Below are 16,584 nucleotides of genomic sequence, written 5' to 3'. Positions count from 1 at the left end.
AAAGATTCTTATTTTCTCTTCTATCTATTAAGTTATTTAGCTTATTAAAATATAGTAGTAAATCTAACTTTCTAGATAATAGAGATAATAGAGATAATAGAGATAATAGAGATAATAGAGATAATAGAGATAATAGAGATAATAGAGATAATAGAGATAATAGAGATAATAGAGATAATAGAGATAATAGAGATAATAGAGATAATAGAGATAATAGAGATAATAGAGATAATAGAGATAATAGAGATAATAGAGATAATAGAGATAATAGAGATAATAGAGATAATAGAGATAATAGAGATAATAGAGATAATAGAGATAATAGAGATAATAGAGATAATAGAGATAATAGAGATAATAGAGATAATAGAGATAATAGAGATAATAGAGATAATAGAGATAATAGAGATAATAGAGATAATAGAGATAATAGAGATAATAGAGATAATAGAGATAATAGAGATAATAGAGATAATAGAGATAATAGAGATAATAGAGATAATAAAAAACTTTTTTTATATTTAAAAAGAGAAAAGCCTCTATATTAATAATATTAAAAAATGGTTTAAAATATCTTAGTTATTAAAAAAGTAATTAAAGATTTAAGCTTTTTTACGTTTTAAAAAACGTTTTTTCTAAATAACTTCTTAAATAGTGTTATAAGGTAATAAGGAATTGCCTTCCTTTTATGCAGGTCGCATAAAGGAAGACTATTAGGCGGACACGTTAGACGAAAGTAGATCTAGGGTGGGGCCTAGATTACGTAAAAGGAATAGTATCCTACTAAGACCTAGCCTCTAGGAGGCTAGTAAGGATTAGGAGGCTATAGCCCTCCTAGGCCTCCCTCTTAGAAGGGAGGGTAAGGAGGATAGGACCTAAGGTAATAGGTATAAGAATATATTAGATCTTATTATTATACTTATTATAGTTAACTTAAATAGTTTATCTCTTATATAGATTATTAACTAGTTATTCTATTATTATAGAATTAGTAGCGTTATTCTTTAGTTATAATAATAACTCTTTTCTACCTAATTATTCTATATCCTACCTTATAGACTATTACTAATATCTATCTTACCTTAGTATAGACTAAGCTTAGAGAAGTATAGTAAACCCCTATATAATACTTTAACTACCCTAGATATTAGTAGACGTTTTAACTAATAGTATTACCTAATTAAGATTTAGTAATAGTATCCTATAGGACTACTTAGAATAATATAGCCTAGGGTCTAGGACCCTTAATATAGGTACTATATAATAATAAGATACTTAACGTATCTAACTCTAAGATAGAGGATAGCTTAAGTATTAGAGAACTTAGGAATCTTAGGTAGCTAGCCTATATCTAGGCTTAGTAGATAGCTAGAATATAAGATATAATTAATTAGCTTATAAGCTAGCTAATAGCTATACCTAATAAAAGATTACCTACTATTAAGAAACCTAAGATAGCGGCGCCTAAGAAATATAATAAAGAATAAGAGGAGTTATATATATTCCTTACTTAAGTTAATCTCTATTATAAATTTAATAAAGTACTAAGTAACTAGGATAAGATCCTTATAGTAAGTATATATATAAAGGGATAAGCCTTAAACTAGATATAACCCTACGTAGATAACTATCTACTAGATATAGAACACTAGGGAACTAGAGAGGAAACTAAAGCTATATTTACTAGTTAGAGTAAATTTAAGTAAGAGATAGGATATATCTTTAGAGAAGTAGACGCTAAGAACTAAGTAGAGAAGAAAATTACTCTCCTAAGGTAAACTAAGTCTATATCTATATATATAGTAGAGTTTAAGTAACTATAAGCTTAGATTAATTAGGATAACGTAGTATTTTAAATAGTATTTAAAGTAGGCCTAAAAGAAAATATTAAGGATAGCCTTATATACTATAATAAGCCTAGAATACTATAAGCTCTAATTAAGCTAGCTATATATATAGATAACTACTTATAGGAATAGTCTTAGTAGAAAGGATAATTTTAGCTAATAATAGCTAATATTAAGAAGTAGCGTAATAGATATAATAAGGATAGTAATACTATTATAACTAGTAAGGTATAAGAGAAACCTAAAGATAAGAAGAATAAAAGTTAGAGATAAGATACTCTCTCTAAGGAAGAACGCTAGAAGTGTTATAATAATAAAGTATATCTCTAATATAGTAAGATAGGATACTTTACCTAAGACTATAAGGATAAATAGGTTAAGTAAGTAGCTATTAAAATCTAAATAATTAGATAGGGTACGCCTTACCTAACTCTAGTAGAATTAGATAATAACCTAAGTAACTTAGACCTCTATAATAAGGTATACTAGGTAACCTAGGAAAGATTTATAATAATTTAGTAGCCTAAAGTATTAGCCTAGGAAGAATTAAAGAATAATAACTAAAAGATTAAGGGCTAAGATATATTAAACTACTTAGCTAATAACTAATACTAGATTTATAGTAGTAATATATACTATACTAATAACTATAATATTTAAGGATAAGTTATTATTACTAGTAGGAATACTAAGGATATTAGTTACTAAGTAGTATACTAATAACCCTACTTTAAAGATCTATTAGCTAAGGTTAGGGACTAAGAAGCTTCTAAAGTAGAAGATACTAAGGATTATAAGGATTTATATTAGTATAACTATAAGATAGATTATAAGTTCTATAAGTAAGATAAAGAGGTAGTTATAGGTAATAGTATTTACTTTATACTATAAGAGAATAGTAGGAGATAGCTTTATGTTCTAATAGTATACTAGGGGGAGTAATAATAATAATTCTTACTAGTCTTCTTACGCGTAAAGCGTAGGTTAAGAGTAAGTTCCTCCTCTATAGAGATAATAAGAGAAGTAATTATATTAGGACCTTAGTACCCTTCTAGCTAAGCTATATCCTATATATTATAGAACCTCCCCTCTTAGGCTAGTATCCTTAATAGTCTTAGCCTTAATAAAAACCTAAAATCTTTATTAGAAAATAAGAAAAGAGTATTTAGTCTTTTAGTCTACCTTATACGCGTCTATCTTACGCTATATAGATATAGTATTAGGGTAAAGTATATTATACTTATTACTAGGTCTAGGAGTAATATAGAGGTAACTAAGGATTTTAAGATAAGTTACCCTTATACTTTTACTTTATTATAGTAAAGGTAACTTTTTATTTACTTCCTCTTTAGGGTTATAGAATTTTTAGTAAGGTAAGAGTAGAATTTTCTATAGTAACTATCTATTTATTATTTATTATAATAGAAATTTTTCTAACACCTTACTTATCACCTTTGTACTAATACTAATATATACCTTAATTATACCCTCTACGTAAGCTATAAGCTTCCTAATATAGTCTATTATCCTAATCTATAATATATTAAGAAGTCCTACCTCTAGAATACTATAGTATTTACTTAGAGTAATAGTAATAAGCGCGCTAATATAATTACTACTTATATAACTTACCTATACTATACTTAAACTATTTATAAGTAAAAGTAGATTTATAAGAAGCTAGATAAGTATTACTATAATTACTATAGTTTTAGTAACTATAGTAGTTATACTTTAGTAAGTTCTTTAAAATCTTTTAAGTATATTATACTTTAGCTAATCTTTATAAGTTCTTACTAACTTAAATACTTATATTAATTATTTATACTACTTATATATAAGGTATAATACTACTATAAAGGGTACTACTACTCCTAAGACTAATACTATAGTACTTTATATAGGTATTAAGCTTATACGTATATAGTACTAGTTTAACTTAGAGCTTACTAACTACTAATATATTACTACTTACTCTAGGACTCCTCTAGGAGTTCCTACCTAGATTCCTATAACCTCCTTTAACTTTCTTAGCCTAATTCTAGTTAAGTAGTATAGGATTACTACTACCTTAGAGTAGCTAGTTAGTTATATAGTAATTATAGTATACTCTTATACTTTATCTTCTAACTTTATTTATCTTAACTAACTTTTTCTAGAATAGTACTAGTAGTAATAGTAATAATAATAATAATAATAATAATAGTCTATTAGATAAGGAGAGTAAGGATAGCGTTACTAACGTACTAGCTATATAGCTAGAAGACGCTAGGTCTAAGTATAGCGTAGGTAAGGATAGTAAGGGTAGTAAAGATAATAAAGATAGTAAGGGTAATAGAGATAGTAAAAGTAAGGAGGATAGTAAAGGTAGTAAAGATAATAAGGATAGTAAGGCTTAATTTTTTCCTTTTTTATATTTTTTACTTTCTATACGCGTAGATACTTAAAATCCTATACTATAGGATTTATACCTTAAGTATATTATAAATTCTTTTATTATACTCTTTTTTATTACTTTATATACTATAAGCTTTATAATACTTTAAAGTCTTAGAGTAGTTCTTCTATATCTTTAAAGTTAGAGGCTAGGGTCTAAATATCCTAAGATTTATTATATCCTTTCTATCTTAGCTAGTACTATAACTAGCCTTTTCTTATATATTTTCTAAGGATTTTTTCTACTTCCTAAACTTCATAACCTTCTAAGGTAACTTCTAGTAGTTATATATTATTATTATTATTTTTTCTAAAATTCTATTATTCTAGAAGAGATACGTAGAAGATATTATAAATATAATAATAAGGTAGTAGAAGTAAATAATATACCTATAACCTAACTATATTCTAGATTTAAAATAGTCTAATATACTTACTAGAAAGCTTTTTACTAGGTTAGTTAACTAGGTTAATATACTTTATACTAAGGAGAATAAGGTCTCCTTTATAAGAAATATCTAGTTTATATTTCTTATTATAGTAGTAGCTTTAATATTCTTATACTTTTAATAGATAATTTATTACTACTCTATATATACTATATATACGCTAAACTCTATCTACTATATCTAGTACCTCCCCTTCTTACCTACTATCCTTAGGAGGTATTATAAGTAAGGGGTACTTACTATAAATAAGGTAGAAAGGAGTAGCTTTTATTAATTTATAAATAGAGTTATTATAAGTAAATTATACTATTAATAATAATTAGACTTAGTTATCCTATTTTTTAGATGTAAAAATTCTTAAGTATTACTCTATAGTCTAATTCTAGTGTTTAGTTTACCTATCTATCTATAGATAGAAGGCTATACTAAGCCTACGCTTTACTTATAGTTAGTAGTAGATCTCTATCTAAAATATAGAAGTAAATACTAAGCCTTAGTCTAATATAATACCTTTCTATACTCTATATTTTAAAATAACCTAATTAAAGTAGGATTCTATAAACTATTTTATATCCTAGGTTTTTAAAGTAGGTTTATAGATAACTATCTTAGAGAAGTAGTTTATAATTATAAGTACTATATTAAAGACGTAACCTAATCTATTTTTTAATAGTAGTAATCTTATAATAAAATCTAAAGAGACTTCCTTAAAGATATCCTCTAGGATTAGTAGTAATACTAGCTTACTATATTTACTATACTATATAGCTTTACTTCTTTAATATATAGTATAAGTCCTTATATATTCCTAGACGTCTTAGCTAAGTAATAGCTAATAGTAGTACTTATTAATAAGCTTAAGTATCCTATATATACTAAAGTAGCCTACTATATATATATTATAGTATTAGGATAAAATTTCTTACCTAATAGCTAGTTCCTCTAGAATATAAATTCTACTATTATATCTTAGGACTTCCTTATAATTAGTGCGCTAAACTTATATACCTCTATAGCTTTAAGTATATAAAACTTATTTAGAGTCTATAACCTACTACTAAGTAAAGGTATCCTTTTACTATAACTAGAGTAGAATATCTAGTAAAGCTTTAGATTCTACTAATATAAGTTTACTACTAACTAATACCTTAGCTAGTAAGTATAGTACGTATAGTATATATCTTATAGTACTAGTAGTAGGGACCTAACTAGTTTTATAAATATTAGTAATATACGTCTTATATACGCTTACTAGACTAAGCCTAAGTATAGATCCTCTTACTCTACTAAGTTTATTCCTTACTAGAAGCTTATTCTATAAGGTAAGTAATAACTAAGTTAAGGATATATTCTCTTACTTATAATCTACTCTTCTTAAGGGTTTATCTACTAGGTTAGTATTCCCTAGATAGTATTTTACTTTAAAATTAAATACTCCTAAATAGAGTGCCTAACGTACTTAATAGGGGTTAAGCCTCTATATAATATATATAGAGCGTAGGTTATTATAATCTATTAAAACTTAAATAGTATAATAAGTACCTTCTAAGTAATACTACTATTACTTAAAGCTATATACTATAGCTAGAAGTTTAAGATTATATACTTTATAATTTAGTTCTATAGCCTAAAGCTTTCTTAAGATAAATACTACTAAGTACTATTTCTTATCTTTAAATAGCTAAGAAAGTATACCTAAGATTATAAATATTAAGGTATCTATCTTAATATAAATCTATAGTAATTTATTAAAGTAGCGTAGGATAGGCGTATATATAAAGCGCTCTTTTAGCTTAGTAAAGGTAGCTTCTATAGTATTATCTTAGTAGAAGACTTAATTCCCTTTTAGAATATTAGTAAAGGGGGCTATTTCCTAAGTATAGCGCTTAATAAAGTATTAATAGAAATTAGTAAACCCTAAGAAGGATTATAGCTCCTTAATACTAGTTTAGGTTAGCTATTAGAGTACTATCTCTACGCGTATAGGATTAGCGCGAATACTACTTCTTATAATAATAAATCTTAAGAAATAGACTTTAGTAGCTATAAAGGTATACTTCTTTAAGTTTATATAAAGTTTAGCTTCTCTAAGGGACTAAAGTATAGTATATACTATATACTAGTATAGCTTAAGATTATTATTATAGGTATAGATAAGAATATTATTAAGGTAGACTATATAAATATAGTCTAAATATCTACTTAACGCCTTATTAATATAGGCCTAAAAGCTTACTAGAGTATTAGTTAGCCTAAAAGGTATAACTAAGTACTTAAAGTAGCTATATTAAGTTTAAAAAGCTATCTTCTATTTATCTCTTACTTTTATTTATATATAATAGTAGGTATCCTTAAGATCTAGTGTTATATAGTATTATATACCTAATAGGTAATCTAGTATCTCTCTAATAAGTAGGAGTAAGTAATAATCTTTTATAGTAACTATATTTAGACCTCTATAATCTACGTAAAGGTAAAGTATACTATTTTTCTTTAGTATAAAGATAATTAGTAAGCCTATAAGGCTAGTACTATATTAGATCTATCTTTTATAAAGAGCCTCTTCTATATATTTATAGAGTAGTTAAAGCTTACGTAAAGAGAGCGTATAGAGTAGTTTATATAGTAGCTCTTTACTTAGTTAGATAGGAATTATATAATCTAAACTCTTATAACTTAAAAGAGTTATAGCCTTTATATTATTAAATATATCTATATATTCTAATAAAGTGTTAGGGATATATAGTTCCTACACTATATAGATATTATATATATATATATTATAGTCTAAGAAAGTATTAGTTAATTAGAGAGTTCCTAAGAAGTAAGTAAAACTAGAATCCTTTTTACTTTTTTAAAGAGTCTTTATACTTACTAACTAGATATTAGCTTTAGTTAATCCCTAGCGCTATTTTTAGCGCCTATAATTAATAGAAATATCCTCTTATTTAAGAAAAGGATTCCTTAGGAGAAGAGGAAGTCCCTCTTTATCTACCTTATATATAGTTACTTAGGTAAAGTGTTCTATATTATTATTATCTAATAAGTATACCTAGAACGCGTATACTACGTAGGTACCTTAATATTATAGATTAATCTATCTTAATCTTAGGAGCTCTATATTCTCTATAGGCTTTATACTTATTTCTATAGTAGTAATTTAACTAATTAGACTAATATTTACTTAAGGATTAAGAATAACTTTAAGTTCTTTTTCTTAACTAGATTCTACTTATATACTATATATACGCTTTATACCTAGTAAGATATTAATTAGTAACTACCTTACTAATCCTAGATTTTTAGGGAGGCTTACCCTTTTCCTACTTAGTTAATATTAATAAGTACTTAGTTTAGGTTACTACTTTAGTACTTATTAGTATAGTACCTCTTCTTCTAGTACTTAAAGTATATAATTAAGCTATTATCTTTTAGCTTCTTTAGTAAGTTATACTATAAGGTTAGAGAAAGAGCTTCTCTACACTTTCCCTTATAAGCGCTTTAGGCCTATTATTTATATATAAGGGCTACTCTACGTAAGTTTCTTTTAAGTATAGATACTAATATAATAAGGTCCTCTCTAGTAGCTAGAACTTAGTAATAGTTAGTAATAGCTTACTATAACTTAGGCTATAGTTTTATAAATAAGTATTATACCCTTTACTCCTTAATATAAGTAGGGAGTTAGTCTTCTAGAACTTCTAGGTAGGTAGTAAAAGAGTAAACTATCTAGTCTTTTTACTATATAGTATTATTATACGCTATAGCTACTTTAAGACTATAGTTAATAGGATTAGAAAGTAAGTTAAGTAGGTATTACTTAAAGTATTCTTAGGTAGGATCCTCCCCTTATACTTTAAACGTACACTTATAGTACGCGTACTAAAGCTCCCTAAGTTCTTCTCCTATATACTATATAGACTATAAAACTTTATTATAGTTAGTAGAAAACTCTTATAGTAGTAGTTAAAAAGCTATCTTATAAGAATAAATAAATTTATAATATTCTTTAATTATTTTTCCCTAGTACTTTATAGGGTCCTTAGGTTTTAAAGTATATTTTAGGTATATAGCGCCTATAGGTTTAAGTGCGTATTAGGTACGCGTAATAGGATCTTTAGTACTAAGAGTAATATAGCTTACTTCTACTTAGGGTATACCTTATCCTATTTTCTCTAGCTATATAACTTTATCTTCTAGCTTATATAGCTATTAGAGGGTAAGTAGTTTATCTTATTATTTCTTAACTACTTTAATATACTCCTCTAGTATTATAAGTATATTTATTATATAGTATTTATATTAGGCTTAAAAGGCTAGAACTTTAACTCCTTACTCTACCTTAGGTAATAGAATTTATTAAAAGAGCTATCTTTAGACTATTTACCTTATAGAAGAGAAGAATTATTATATTAAAGGTAGTTATAAGTAATAGTATTTACTTTATACTATAAGAGAATAGTAAGGGATAGCCCTATATTCTAATAGTATACTAAAGAAAGTAATAATAATAATTCTTACTAGTCTTTCTATATATAAAGTATAAGTTAAGAGTAAGTTCCTCCTCTATAGAGATAATAAGAGAAGTAATTATATTAGGACCTTAGTACCCTTCTAGCTAAGCTATATCCTACACGTTATATAAGATAAGGAGGAATATAAAATAGACTAAGACTAGTACTATTACCTAAACCTCTAGGTAGATAAATATCTAATAGATAACTACTACTTATATAAACTAGAAAAAGTAGAAATCTACTATAGACTCCTATAGATATAATATAGGAATAGATATAAGTTCTATTAAGATTAACTTAATAAGGTAAGATAGGTAGATAACTACTACTATATTATATTATTATTAAATATCTATAAGGTTATAGATTACCTAATATATAAGGCTAAGAAGGCTGTAGTAGAGTATTTCGTTACTAATTCTCTATTAGGAATAGGTACTTAATAATTTTTTGTTTTCTGTAAGTGGAGGGGTATCATTAAAATAAAACTTCAAAAAAGTAAAAAGCAGCTATCCCTCTACTTATTAGTCACAAAAGTTAATAAAAAAGATAAAGTAACAACGCGATTCGAACGCTAGACTAATTAGCGTTTCATAGTAGTGAAGCTCTAACGTCTGTACGCGAAAACTAAAGTCAAAAAAATTTACTAAAGGCAACTAAAAAAGATACCTATTAGAAACCTTAGTAGAGGTCTAATAGGGATCGCTAGTATTAGCTAGCGATATAATTGTAATGTGTTACGAAGGGAGGAGGATACAGTATCTTTACTATAATTAAGCTTACCTAGAATTTTATACGTTTCTATAAAAGCCTAGCTACTTCTAACCTTTATACTAACACTAACTTATAAGCTTTAATACCTTTAATACTTTTAAGACTCGCCTTATATACGAACCGTTACGTATATAATATATTTCCTCTTTATCCTTATCTAGTAGGTCTTCTAGCCTAGCCTAAAAACCCTAGCTAGACGTGTACTAATTAATATATCTATAAGTACGTAATATACCTACCCTATATATACTTAGGAGCCGCCTAGAGCGGTCCTTAATAAGTTAGATAAGTAATTACCTAAGTTCTACTTTCTATTCTAGAATAGAAAGGCCTCTTAGGTTAATATCTCTAGTATTAGTAATATTATTATAAAGGTAGCTATTAGGTAGAGGAGGACGTAGATAGGGAGAAAGGTAGAGGAGCTAGTATATATAGCTTATATAGACGGCCGCTATAGCTATAGGCTCCTTATATTTAGCTACCTTATTATTCTTAAATAAGGTGCCTTTAGCTAGGAAACTAAGAACTAGCTACGCTAGTAGATAAAGGATATTAAAAGAGCGTTAGAGGAGCGATATCCTAGGCTTAAGGAGAGGGAGTTTAAAGAGATACTATAGGGATAAGAGAATAAGGTATAGATAGCGCTAGTACTAATATTCCTCTAACTAAAGCTAATTATTAGATAGCAGTAGCTATACTATAGGTAGCTAGTTAGTTATTCTTAAGAAGGGGTAGCGGAAGCGGTAGTAGTTGCGAAGGGCAGCTACGAAGGTTATAAAGGGCGGAAATAGTAGAGGATAGTAGAGGATAGCAGAGGATAGCGTGTGTATTAGAAGGTTATATCTCGTCTCTAGTAGGCGTATAACTTACTACTATTATATATCTTTAGTGTCTGGCGTTTATAATACACTACGTACGTACTAGTAGTACTAAATATAGGTATAAGCCCGCAGTTACTTAGTTAGCGCTTTATCTTAAAAAAAGTCTCTAAATATACTATAATAATAAAAAAAGTCTATAAAGGCCGAAGCTAAAGGTACTTAATATAGTAGGTAGATATAGAAATATTAAAAGGAGTATATATTATTATTATTATTTTTAGCTAAACACTATTTAGCTAGTTTCTATAAGGCCTCTTTTTCCTTTACTACCCCTAAGCCTAATAGTTCTTTAACTACTTATACTTCCCTTAGTTTCTCTACTATAAGGCCTAACTAAAAAAGAGGATTACTAAGGAAGAGATCCCTTATTAGAATATCTATTAGAGCTTCTATTATAATAATAGGTACTTAACGCACTATAGCTTAAAGAATAATATAAGCTATTTCCCTAAGTATAAGGGAGAGAAGTAGTTAAAAAACTAAGATACTACTAGGGATAAGGTCTTACTAGTAAAGGCGCACCTAAAATAACCCTTAGGAAGGTATAGGATACTAATAGTTAGGTAAAGTAGTTACTTATAACTATATCTATATAGGGATAGAATATTAAGGTACTTATAGATAGTAGGGCTATATAAATAATAATCTTACCCTAAGTAGTAGAGAAGTATAGAGTACCCTACTAGATTAAGAAGAATCTAGTACTAGTAGTACTAGCTAATAAAAAGCCTATAGAATATAGAGATAGTATAATATAGATAGAAACTAAATTAATAAAGCTATAGATAGCTAGTATAGAGTACTAAATAAATATTAATATTATAGATCTAGGTAGACTAGATATATTAATAGGTTATAATTAGCTAGATACCTATAACCCTACTATTAATTAGTAAAAATAAATAATACTTAGAAGAGAACCTATATATAAGGTTACTAGAGTACGTAGAAGAGTAAGCTTAAAAGACTAGAGCTTAACCTAAGATAAGAGGTTTAGTAAGATCTTACCTTATAAGATTAGGAGAATCTATAAGAAGGACCCTTAGAGAGTAGGAGTTATCTAGATAAGATAAGTTATAACTATAAAGGAAGGACCCTTACTATTAGAGATACTAAAAGAGTATTAAACTAATAAGTTTAGAGAACTCTTTAAGGAAAATAAAGCTATAGACTTAGTAGACTATTAGGATTAGGATTATAAGATTATCCTTAATAAAGGGGTAAAGCTAAGCCTAGGACTTATATATCCTATATTACCTAAGTATAAAACTAAGCTAAGGGATTATATCTAGAAGAATCTAAAGAAGGAATTTATCTAACTAGGATTAAGCCTAATAGCCTTACCTATCTTATTTATAAAGAAGCCTAATAGGAAGTAGTAACTATATTTTAACTTCTATAGGTTAAATAGCGTTACTTAGAAGAACTAATATCCCCTACTACTAATAACTAAGTTTATAAATTAACTCTAGGGAGCTAAGTAGTTTATAAAGTTTAACGTTTAGGAAGGATTTTACTAAATTAGGATTAAGAAAGGATATAAATAGATAATAGTGTTTAAGATAAAATATAGACTATTTAAGTATATAGTAATACCTTTTAGGTTAATAAATACCTTAGTAATATTTTAGTTAGTTATTAATAATACGCTCTATAAATACCTTAGGATCTTTATTATAGCGTATATTAATAATATATTAGTTTATACTAGTTAGACGCTAGAAGAATATATAAAGTATATAAAGAAAGTACTAAAGAAGCTTAAAGAATATAAGCTATACTTATAGCTAAGGAAGTATAAATTCTATATAAAAGAAATAGAATGCTTAGGCTTTATAATATTTATAATTTTTTGTTTTCTGCAAGTATAGGGGTATCATTAAAATATAACTTCAAAAAAATGAAAAGCAGCTATCCCTCTGCTTCTTAGTCGCAAAAGTCGATAAAAAAGATAATATAATAACGTAGTTTAAATATAGGACTAATTAGTATTTTATAGTAAAGCTCTAACGTCTATACACGAAAACTAAAGTTAAAATATTTTTACTAAAGGTAACTTAATAAAGATACCTATTAAACCTTATAAGGGTATAATAAGGATTACTAGCTATTAGCTAATAATATAATTATAATATATTATAAAAAGGAGAGAGGATATAGTATATTTACTATAACTAAGAGGAGGTTATATAAAAACCTAGCTACTTCTAACCTTTATACTAATATTAACTTATAAGCTTTAATACTATATATAATTATTTTATACTATATATAACTACCTTATATATAAATACTATAGTAATCCTTAATATATTATACTATAAGAATAATTATACCTTAGTAGGGGAGGTCCCGCTTATACTATTTAATAATATAAAAGATCTAAGTATTATATATATTAGCGAGCTACCCCTAAAAGTCTTCTAGGAGTTAGAGGAGCGTAAACCTAAGGTCCTTTAGCACTTTTACTATACTAAACCTAATAAGGACCTTATAAGAGAGACTAAGGTTAGCTATATTATAATAAAGGAGAGAGTAGAGGAGACTATAATAATAATCCTAAGGAGGAAGGGGTTTAAGTTAATATTTATTATATATACTAATACGCGTTACCTTATTAAGCTTATTAGGTATAGCTACTTAGCTATAGTAGCCTTAGGGGTTAGTAAAGAGACTAAGGAGTAGCTGTACTAATAAATACTAGACGTTAATAAGGTAGTTAAGGAGAGCGATCTAGGTATTATAGAGAGGGAGTTTAAACGTATACTATAGGGAGAGTAAAATGAAGTATAGATAACTATACTACTAGTATTCCTCTAACTAAAGTTTATTTTCTAGTAGTAATAGTATTATAAATAGCGTTTAAATAAGGCTTTAACTATAACTATAAAGATAGTAAAAGGCTCTAAAGTATATTAGCTACGCTTAGTATACTAGCTATATAGTTATTTAGCTTATAGGTTATAGTTAGTAGTAATATAAGTATTATAAGGAAGGGATATAGTAGGGGTAGAGGTAGGAGTAAGAGTAGGAGTAGGAGTAGCTATAGAGGGTAGAAATAGTAAAGGATAATATATAAGTTAGAAAGTTATATCTTATCTCTAGTAGGTATAAAATACTATTATATATCTTTAGTATCTAGCGTTTATAATATACTACGTATATACTAGTAGTACTAAATATAGGCTTATATAAGCCTATAGTTACTTAGTTCGCGCTTTATCTAAAAAAAAGTCTCTAAACGTACTATAATAATAAAAAAAGTCTATAAAGGCTAAAGCTAATTATAATATCTATAGAGGGAGTAAAGATAAACCTAAAGAAGATAGTAGCTATATAAGAGTAGCTAATACCTAAAATAGTTAAGGATATATAATCCTTTCTAGGGTTTACTAACTACTACTAGAAGTTTATTAAGGATTACTTAAAGATTATAATACCCCTCTCTAAGATTATAAAGAAGGAAATTAGTTTTAAATAGAATAAGGAATATTAGGAAGCTTTTAATTAAATTAAGTAGATATTCCTTAAAGTACCTATACTAGAGATATATAACCTAAAATAAGAGACGTAAGTTAAGACTAATATATTAGATTATATACTTAGAGCTATATTATTATAGTAGTACCTAGATAAGAAGTAGAGACTAGTATTCTACTACTTAAGGAAGTTCTCTAAAGTAGAACTTAACTATAACGTTTATAATAAAGAGCTACTAGGAGTAGTTAATTCTTTTAAATAGTAGGAAGACTATTTACTAAGACTACTATACTAGATTAAGGTTTTTACTAATTACTAGAACTTAGTAAGTTTTATAATAATAAAGAAACTTAACTAATAATAAGTCTAATAGGCTAAGATACTAGCTTAGTTTAACTTTAAGATAACTTACTATATAAGAATACTTAATAGAGCTATAAATACTCTAAGTAAGAGATTTAACTTATATAAAGATAGTTATAAAGAACTATATAACGCTATATTTAAGAAGATACCTAATAGTACCCTATATTATAACTAGCTAGAACTAGCTAAGATAGCTAAGGTAGCTAAGTAGGTAGAAATACTTTAGTAGTAATAGTAGTAGAGAGTAGCTAGCTAGTAGTTTAAGCTAGATAAGAATAGCTCTAATAAACTATTATAAGATAAGTAAGAGTACTAAGATATAATTTAAAGTAATTAAATATATATACCTTTATATATAAGAGTAAATCTTATTAAAGAACTATATAAGTCCCTAGAATATAGATATATATTACTAGAAGAGATAGTTAGACGTTTAGTAAAGGTATTTATAATACTATACTTATAAGTAAAGGTATAGGACGTCCTAAGTAACTATTTAGCTTATTACTAAAATAAGCCTAAGAGATATAAGCCTTATAGCTTATTATAACCCTTACTACTACTAATAAGACTATAGAGTAGCGTAATAATAGACTTTATAGTAAAGCTCCTAAAATTATTAGAACTAGGATCTAGAAGACTATATAATATAATCCTAGTTATTATATACTAATATATAAAAGGAGTAAAGTTTATACTTACTAAAGAAACTATTATAGTAGAAGAATATACGTATAAGGTTAGTAAGGTATTAATATTAGAATATAAGATACTTAAAGAGTTTATTACTAACTATAATAAACTATTTACTTCTAAGTATTAGAATATATTCCTAGTAAAGTTAGGTGTAAGGGAGAAGCTATTAACTAGCTTCTACCCTAAAATAGATAGCTAGATAAAATAAATAAACTAGATACTAGAATAGTACCTAAGGATATATACTAATAAGCTATAAGATAACTAGGTTAAACTCTTACTAATAGTATAATTAGCCTATAATAGTACTAGGTCTATAATAACTAAGTACTTACTATACTATATAAACTATAGATATAAGCTAGTTACTTATTAAGATCTAAAAGATATAGAGAGTATTATAGTAGGTATAGATAATAAAGCCTACTTAATATAAGAACTATATAAAGAATTAAGTAAGAATATAGCTTATAGGAACCTTATAATAGCTAAGGTAGCTAATAAGTAAAGGATTAAGGGACTAACCTTTAAGAAGGGGGATAAAGTTTTCCTATTATAATAGAACTTAAAAACTAAGTAACTAAGTAAGAAACTAGATAACCTCTAAGTAGGACTATTTAAGGTTCTAGAGGAAATAGGTAATATAAACTATAAACTCTAACTCCTACTAGGTATACGTATCTACCCTATCTTTTATAAGAAACTCTTAGAAAGAGTACCTCTAGATACTAAGCTAACTACTAATAGAAAGCTTAAAGATAATAAGTATAAGGTTAAAGAAGTTAGGGACTTATAGAAAATTAGTTATTAGTAGAAATACTTAGTTAAGTAGCTAAGATAGCTAGAGAGCTAGAATACTTAAGAATAAAAGGAAAATTTAATAAACTATAAGTTATAGGTATATAAGTACTACTAGAAATACTTAGAGAAGGGAGGATTAGATCCTTAAGAGAAGAAAAGAAGTTAGAAAAAGGATTAAAAGAGGTATTATCCTATAACTAGCCTAAGTTAGTTAATAGTCTAGGTAATAATAGTTTAGTTAGCTAAAAGTCTATACTAAAGGTAGAGTTCCCTTTAGCTTACTCTTTTACGTAATCCTAAAGACTTAAAATAGTATAATCTTAATTAGTAAATACTT

Source organism: Alternaria dauci, chromosome 2, assembly GCF_042100115.1.
Source record: "Alternaria dauci strain A2016 chromosome 2, whole genome shotgun sequence".
Lineage (NCBI taxonomy): Eukaryota > Fungi > Ascomycota > Dothideomycetes > Pleosporales > Pleosporaceae > Alternaria > Alternaria dauci.
The sequence above is the reverse complement of the archived record's forward strand: the minus strand, read 5'-3'. Positions refer to the sequence as shown.